We start from the raw sequence: 9,482 nt of genomic DNA on the forward strand, positions 1-9,482 counted from the left end.
GTTCCCTCTCAGTTCCTTGGGCCCTTCACTGTGAGTGGCCTTGGCTCTGTAGAGCACTGATTAGTAACAGCTATAAACATCAGTGTGTCAACAGCATTGTTTTGCTCCTTGAACCAGTGTCAGTCAATGCCAGTGAATGCAAGTTTTTCCCCATGGAAGAATTACCTATACCCACCTCTGATGTTGTGGCCAATATGATAAAATGGAAGGCAGTGTTTTTGGTTCAGCACTTGTATTAAAAAAAAAAAAGTAATAATGAAATTAGGGTTTAGTCATCAAAAAAAATGTTGAAACATTTTAATTCAGTCACCAGGGACAAACTTCATTGTTCTGGAAATGTGAATAGGAGCATTGTGTATGCTTCATAGAGAAGTTACAGAATGAAATAGCTTTTTCATTCTTTACTTGGAAAAAAGATTCTCCAAGAGTGGTTGCCAAAGGATGTTTGAAAGTTCAGGGCTAATTGATTTTGATTCACATCTTGGAAGAAATAATGCAGATTTTCTTTAGAAAATTCATGTATATTATTATATACATGGACAAAGAAAGACAGCAGAGGCATAGATCTGGCACAGTAATAGCATCACCTTTTAAGTAATAGTAACCTTTTAAGTTTTTCTATCAAAAAACAACTCAGCTTTCTTATAGACTTCTGAGCGCAGCCGCACTGCAGTTGTGCTTGCAATTTCATATTTCTCTTTAGCACCCTATAAGTTTTCAAGCACAGACAGATAAAACATACCCAGTTATTCATAGCTTTTGCTGTCACAGAAGAGCCAAGATGCACAAAGGCATTCAAACTGATGCATTGGCTTAGTGTTGTAGAGGTTGATTTCCATGAATGGTTAAGGTTAATGTTTTTCTTCCTCCTAATAAAATCAAACCCAGTACAAGTATATTTCTTCCCTCAGAGATTTTTATATTTTAAACAGGAGATGTTTTTGGTTAAGTGTGACACTTTAAGTGAATATAAGTTGAGGAAGACTCAAAAAGAAACTGTTATTTGTTTATGCAAAACTTGGTGGATAGTGGGTCTGAGGGCGTGAGTCAGTCTGCCCTTTCACTAATGGCAGCACTGCTACATCCATTCATACATTTGCTTACATAGTTTATTTTATTTCCAAAGACAACTGCTAGGGAAAGACACAGATCTCACTGACTCAAGTCAGCCTTGAGATAGGACCTAAGACCTATTGAGAAAGAAACGCCATTTCTTTTCAGGATCAAGAAGTAGGAACTGTCCCTAAAAAAAAGAGTCCAGTCATTCCACTAAGATGGTAGAGGCTGCACCCTCAGATAGGGCATCTGAGGAGATTAAATACTCTCAAAATCCAGCAGTTTAGCTGCTGGGGAGAAAGAAATGCAATCATCAGTTTTCATGGAGTGTTCATGGGATATTCGGTTGTTCTTCTTGTTTATCCCTACAACCCTTTCCTGGGTTGAATCTTCCTTCTTGAGGTGGGAAAGTCAGTGCTAAAGAAGGGTTTTTAATTTGGAATGTTGATGTGCTTGGTGAAAGGCAATGTTGTAAGCTGGTTCCAGACCCATGAGTAGCAGGGAATCAAAATTTTGCCACTGATTTGACCATGTCAAAGCTTTGCCTGATACATAGCTGGTTATGGGATTCAACAAATGCTGCACCTGGGGAGGTGCATCAGTAGAGATCAGGGGATGATCATCTGGAGAACAGCTCTGCAGAGAAGGACCTAAGTGTCCTGGTGGATGACAGGTTGGCCATGAGCCAGCAGTGTGCCCTTGTTGCCAAGAAGGCCAATGGTATCCTAGGGTGAATTAAAAAAAGCATGACCAGCAGGTCGAGAGAGGCAATCCCCCTTAACTCTGCCCTGGTGAGGCCACATCTAGAGTACAGTATCCAGTTCTGGGCTCCTCAGTTCAAGAAAGAGGGAACTGCTGGACAGAGTTTGGTTGAGGGCTACAAAGATGTTGAAAGTCCTGGAGCATCTCTTGTATAAGGAATGAATGAGAGACCTGGGACTTCAGTTTGGAGAAGACTGAGAGGGAATCTTCGCAATGCTTATAAATCTCTAAAGGGCATGAGCCAACTGGATGAGGCCAGGCTCTCTTTGCTGGTGCCCAGTGGAAGAGCAAGGGGCTATGGGCACAAACCTGAACATAGAATGTTTCATATGAATGTGAGGAAAAGCTTCTTTACTGTTAGAGTAAGGGAGCACTGGAACAGGCTCCCCAGTGAGGTTGTGGAGTTTTTTTCTCTAGAGATATTCACCTGGACACTTTCCTGTGTGACCTACTGTAGGGAACCTGATTTAGTAGAAAGGTTGGACCTGATGAACTCCAGAGGCCCCTTCCAATCTGTATAATTCTGTGATTCTGTTTTCTGGGGCCTGGAAGTCTTCTTTCTTCTCTTAACTGTCTTTAAATAATTTCATAATTTTAATGCCTGACTGAAAATCAGTGTTTCTGATGGAAGATTAAATGAGACAGTGCCTGTAGAGTCAGTGATACAAATGGTCACCAGACATTTATTTGTAGTTATTTGCTGAGAAACAGAATTGGGGTTTCAAACTCATGGCTTATTCACTGGCTCATTCCTAACTGTTGTCCCACAGATAATGGGTGGTGACATTTGGTGAAAACCAGACTCTTAATGTGTAGGTGCACAAACCTGAATTAGAAGTTTAATAAAAAAGAAAGTGGAAAACTTACATATATTTGATAGGTCATTTCAGCATTCTTGCATTCACAGTATTTATGTCCCCTCTGGATTTGTGTAACTTGCTTTTCTAAGCCACACATCTGGTTGTGCTTTTCCAAGATCAGTCAAGAGAGATATTTCTCTCTTGTACATAGCAAGAGGGTTACCTTGTGGCTTTTTTTTCCAAGGCTTTTTTGCATTAAATAATTTGTACCTTTTAAATTTTCTCAGCAGCCTACCAAGTGCTAGCACAAAGAAGTTTGGCTGCTTTCCCAAGCTATGTCAGCCACTCTTGGCACTTAGAGAACAAATACAAAGTCTCTATTAAATAAGGGACGCATGTGAATGTGGAAATATCCAGAGAAGGTGCAAATTTCAATTGTTCCTTACTTCTGTATCTAGTCCAAATTTTAAAATCCTTTATGCATTGTCCTTGCTGTTCTTCCTCCCTATGTAGATATTCTGCCTTTATGCATGTAGACCAAAAAGCTGAGAAGCTTGTTTTCCAGTTAGTAACTCGTATTTGTGCATGCTAATCATGCTTGTTAGAAATGCAAATCCAAGGCAGGCATGTAATAGAATGCATGTTTCTAAAATTGTGGTCTTTGCTGGAACACTGAAAATGCTCAGCATTACACAGGAACATCTGGAGAAGTGTGCTGGCTATTGGTAGGCAGTGTGAATTCTTCACTGCTTAATTCAAAACTTTCTAAATAGCGAGTTATGAAAATAACTGCTTTTACATGAGTCAGCTTTAGTGCTACTCCCAATAGGTTTGTCTTCTACTGTCACTTATCACCCACTTGCCATCCAAACCTTCATGACTTTTTAAGAGCAGGTTACTGCATCTTTTATTTGGAAACAGAAGTGTCACACCACACATTTAATGAATGCTTTTAGCCTAATTTCCCCTTGACTTTAGATCAACATGAGTTCTGGGGACTGGCCATAACACATGCCCCTATAGAATTACAGACAGCAGTAGCAGACCACTTTCAACTTCATTCTTCTCTAAAATATCTGTCCTGAAGATCCAGCTAACATCCATGTTGCCGATAGTTTTTCACAGTGTTGCATTTCTTCATTAGGTAGTGACAACAGCATCCAATTATTTTCAGCTCGCTAAGAAGAAATTTCCAGATTGCATAAGCTATGAGGAACTGGCAACATGCGTGAAGTTTAAAACTGATGAATCACATGTGAAAGTATCAGTGAATCTGACTGTTATGACAGATGATTTATCTTATCATACTTTCTCTTCCCTTTACTAATCCTGTTTCCAGTTCCTTCTTCAATTGATGGAACCGGAATAAAGAATAACACTAGTGGGAGCCCTTGGCTTAAATAACACAGCCCTGTTTCATCCCAGCAGAGCAGTACCATCAACAGCATTTAACTTCTCATTGCTTAGCTCAGTTTTCAACCCTGATCCAGTCTACTGAAAGCTTTTCTGGGGCAAATGGGAAACTCCTTATTTCCTCCACCATTTAACCTTACTCAGACTGCGTTGATCTGTTTGCAGGGTGGCAAACTTCACCCACAATTCAATTTCAAGGAATTGTGACATGAGTGCCCCAAATCTAATCAGAGCCCTGTAATGTAACTCAGACATTCTGCCCTGCTTACACCACACATTGGGTCCTGATCTTCCCATCCATTTCCACAGAATCACCAAATGGTTGAGCTGAGAAGGGACCTCTGGAGGTCACCAGGCCCACCACCTACTCAAGTAGGAATGCCTACAGCAGGGTGTCAAGTACCCTGTTGTAAGGGAAACTGTTGATCACAGCCTGAACCTCTGATTAACCACCTGAGGTGAGCAATGAGTCAGCTTCGGGGGCACAGGTGAAGGTAATTCAGTTGTGCTCCCGGAAGGGGCAGAGCTTGGCTCCATCTCTCCCAGATCCCATTTAAGGGCTGACCACCGCTAAGGTAGCATCTCTTTCTGGAGATTGTTCCTTTGTGGAGTTCTGGAGGTGAGCAAGCATCCATCTCAACTGAAAGCCTCAGCACTGGTGAATCTTAGATACCCTCTGGCTATTTACTCTGTAATTACAACTATATGCTTGTATTATTCCAACTATACACCTGACCAGTTGGGTTTTGAAGATCTTCAAGAAGGAGACTCCACAGTCTCCCTGGGCAACCTGTGCTCTGTCACCTGTGCAGCTTAGACGTGCTTCCTGATGTTCACTGCCACCTGTGTTCCAGTTTACGTTCACTGCTTCTTGTCCACTTTCTTAGTGTGAATTCCTCTGGGCTAGAGCAGTGTTTCTTCCCCAGCAGTCACTGTAGCTGCAGTTATTTCCTTCCTGTTTCTTCCAAGGAGTCCCAGGCTCCATTTATTTTGTCACTTTGTGTCATGGAACTAATGCTCCCTCTTCTCCAGCTTCTCCTGGTAAAGGCGATGCAAAGGTGTGGATGTGCTGCTAATCGGTAATAGATTTCAGGTGTTTGTTTTATATCCTTTTGTTTCAATAAGATTATCAATCTGTCTTTGCATGCAGCTTACTACAGACTTCTGCTTCAGAAACATGATAGAATTCATTTAGTGAAGGAACAATTTAGTTGTTTGTCACTGTCATGATCTCTTCAAACACTGAGTATTTTTCTCATATATCAACTTAACTGATTAACCCTAACATAACCCCACATAATGAAGACTCTGAGCTGAAATGCGCTCTGTGGCTGCAAAATGCTACTCTTGTTTATTGAGTAAGTTTTCTAATATGCTGCCTGCTCTTCCCCTTCAGAGCTTTTCCTTTTGATGTAATATGATGAGGAGTTAGATCCATAATATTCTGACTGATATCCTGGAAAAAGAATTAGCTTTTGTGCTGGCTGGTCTGTTGTACTAGTAGAGTATCATACTAATAAAGTATCACAGAGCACTGAAAGTAAAATAAGAATAGAGTTAGAATGTTATGGTGGCATGAAGGGGCACTCTGTGCTATAGATGAAGACACTGAAGATTACTTAAATGAAAAATGTACATATTGTGATATTAAAGCTGATCTTCAATCCAAACAAACACTCAGAGCCAAAAAATGGAGGCAGAAAGTAAATCGCAGAATCGTAGGGTCTGGAAGGGACCTCTGGAGATCACCTAGTCTAACCCTCTTGCTAAAGCAGGCTCCCGACAGGTAGGCATCCAGGTGGGTCTTGAGCATCCATTTACTGCACCAGTTTCAATTAAGATACTGTCTAACATATGCAGTGTTACAACCTGTCCTGCTATGTCTAGTCACTGTGCCAACAGAAACAACCCAGACAATTAACTACAGCAGAGATGGTGGAACTACTAATCCATCAATAGTGTTAAAAGGCTTAATCTGTATTTTCTTGATTGAGTTAAGGAGGTGCAAGGTCTGGGACTGCCAAAGATACATAGCAAGATGAACCTTCAGACTGCGTGCAAATCTTTTTGAGGTCAGCAGGAAATTAGTACTTCAGTAGAAGGAAACAACCTCATTATCATATTGGACCTGTCACTTGAGAACAGATAGACTTTATGGGCAAGGGTAGAAACACCTAAATGAAAACTTACCTGGCTTAGATTTCATGTATCTTTATTGATCAGGCAGATCATCACAGAAAAGTTTAATGATGAAGGAGAGTTTGTTGGAACTAATGAATGATAAACTAACAAATTAATTTCTTTATTGGTACAGCAAATGATTTTATGTTCTGCTGGAATGAGTGAGCAGTGCATTTGTTCTGTGCTTGTCTAGTATTAATTGAAAATCAATAAAGAGAAAAGTTACAAGTCCTTAATGTGAGCAGTACAATCTGAAATTGTGCTAGTAGATTCTCCTGTCAAGACCAGAGATTATTTCTATACAAAAAGTTAAGAAGAAAAGGTAATAATTCTGAATAGAAATGCATCTAGCACTGGGGACCTGTGCTTTGTTTTGACATAGCATGGAGTCAAGGAAAACAGAAAAATTCAGGCTCATCTTTGAACTTCACCAAATATTTGGCAGTTAAAGTGGACACTCCTTTTCCAGGTAATAGCATTGTCCAGACAGCATTTGACTTACTATGCTGATTGATGGACTATGTGTATTTGCATATAGCAGGGAGGTCCAACTGCAACAGGAGAATCTCCTGCAGAGATGTGCTTACTTACCAATTCACAATGAGCAGGTCTCATTTCACTGCTATCTCACCCACTCAGCCACAACTTTATGCCCTATTCTCCCCCATGTGTGTTATGCACAGCTGCTGTGGCAGCTTGCCTACTCCATGACCCAATGTAGGATGCAGGTAGTGGTCCTGTAGCCCCAGCCATGAGGCCTGATAGAGTTGGCTTTGGTCACTGGGGCTCTGCAACCCTTCCTTCCTCTTTACTGCTGGCACATCTGCACCTTGCAAGGTGGGGCTTCTAATTGCAGACTGAATCTGAGCTGGATCAGGGAACTCAGGTCTTCTAGCTCCCCTCTAGAGATATCTAGTATTAAATATTGTAATTAAAGATGTTACGGCTCCTAAGCCAATGAGAGACACACACACTGCCATACTATATTATGTTATAGGGAGATTTGTCTTCTGATATATCAAACTTGCTATTAAATGAACTGGAAATAAATCAATGTAGAAATGCATACCAAAAAGTATAGCTTCATTTTAGCTGTAGGCTATTTTTTTTCTGAATTGGATCAGTAGATCTTACCCAGTCTGATCAGAGTGTATCAGTTGTCTTTGTCTTTTTCCTGTTGTGCCACCTGATGCATGAAATGCAGTGCACAGATGATTCCCTTGGCTATGAGTGGGGATATAGACTGTAGTGCCTGCTTTGGATCCTGTAGGTGGTAGGTCAGAGAATCATAGAATCACAAGGTTGGAAAGGACCTATAAGATCATCTAGTCTAACAGTCCTCCCATTACTGTAGCTACAAGTGGTGGGTGCTGACCCTGGTTCCTTCCTACCTAGTGGCCAGAAAGCCAGAGAAAGTCTTTTCTTGAGACCAAAAATAATAAAATAAATAGCCAACAAATACACTAGAGATTTTTACAGTATTAAACAGTCATTGTATTCTTCCTTAAACTAAATTATTCCCTCTCTACAAGGTAAGAGTAGAAGGAGAAAGCTCATAAGGAAACTTAGAAAGCTTTGTAAGTAGGCATTTGTGGAGACAGAATTTAAAATAAATGGTTATTGTCATTAGGTACAAGTGCTTTCATGCTGTGAAAGGAATGTCTAGAATGGCTCATATTTCAATCCTGAGTCATTATTCTTAGCAATCTTGAACATGTACAGCTCTTGTCATACCCATTAGACTAACATACCATTAATTCTATTACTTATTATACATTAAGCTAAAAAGCATAACTTTTTTTTACTGCTACTTTTTCTTCTGCTTCTGATTCCACTCTGATTTTCTGGCATTGCAATAACCTCACGCTCCATCCTTTTGCAGCTATGCAACTGCACCTGTGTGCTTGGAAGCATGCTGTGAGTTGGAGTCCTACCTCAGAAACTGTCAAATGGAGGACATAAATAGTAAAATAATCAAACTTGTGGCTTATTGCTTTGTCTGAGAAAGAAAACACTGGTACTATTTTGCAGTGCCAAGCAAAAGGCGCAGAAGCTCTGCTAGCACCATGTTTCCAGGGTTTTCACGATTTCTGCCCACATTGAGCTTGTCACTGTTTTCATAGATATCTGTCTTGAACTGTTCTCACCCTCAAGGCAAATCTGTGAAACTTCAAGGAATGAAGTATTGATGAAATATCTATGAGTACTGAGGAGATTGGAGTCTGATCACCGACATGTGCTATTGAAACAGCAATAAAGAAAGCGTGACTTGAAAGCAGGTTAACTGGGAAGGAAATTGCCCTTTTGCTATTCTACATTCTGCTCTGAAGGAGGAAGTATTTCATATTCATATGATTCTCATCGAATTTATTTTCAGGAAAGCTGGGCTGTGTTTTAAACATGCCTGTCTTCATAGCACCATCTGCTGGTACTTCACGAGTACTATAGCCCGCAGCTTTGTCATGTCTGTACCTGCGTATTTCACAAGAGTGTCAAGGTAGGTTGGTATTTATTGTACCTTGGTTGTGTTATGGAACTATAATATCATCTCATTAGCTAAACTTCAATTTCGCATCCATTCATCCCAACAGATTATTTTCTGAAAGCAATTCAAGGAAATGGGAATGTTTGCATTACAGGAACAGATGTGATGCTCAGCTCCTTATGTTCTTTGTATGTTCACCCATACCTCTGAGGCTGGGATTGTCTCTGTGATCTGCAGTGAAAGAAACCGTGCTCTATCCTACCAAGTCTGAGCAAAATGTGCCCACTGGTTTAGTCTCGAATTTGTCAGATTCAATAAATTTTTGATGTATGTGTCTCCTCCTTGATCAAATATGCTTTCTTTCTTCCTATAAAATGAATGGATGGTCACATTTGAAGGAAAACAGTGATGCTTTACATGTTTTTAAACCTATCTGTAGGATCCAATTTTAGATCTGAATTCATGTTGACTGTGCCAAGAGGATGTTATGATTTTTATTAGTATTCTAGGTTTGAGCCAGTGGGTGAGTTGGGAAGGCCCAGTGGCTTTTCCTGTGCTATGGTTTAAAAGCTGATCTTTATTCAGTTCTTTCTTTCTGCCCATTCAGCATTCCTGGAGATTTAACACTGCATTAAGTAAATGAAATACAATCACAGTGTAGGCTTATGTAAAGTAAGGGAAATATGTTTCTGGAATAATCATTACTGTATGCAGACTGTTAATTCTCAGCAAAAGAAGGTAATGGGGAAAAAAAACTGATGTCTGAACTGTCAAGGTCTCCTAGC

This window comes from Coturnix japonica, chromosome 1 (genome assembly GCF_054131305.1).
Source record: "Coturnix japonica strain WE chromosome 1, WE-NBRP24, whole genome shotgun sequence".
NCBI lineage: Eukaryota > Metazoa > Chordata > Aves > Galliformes > Phasianidae > Coturnix > Coturnix japonica.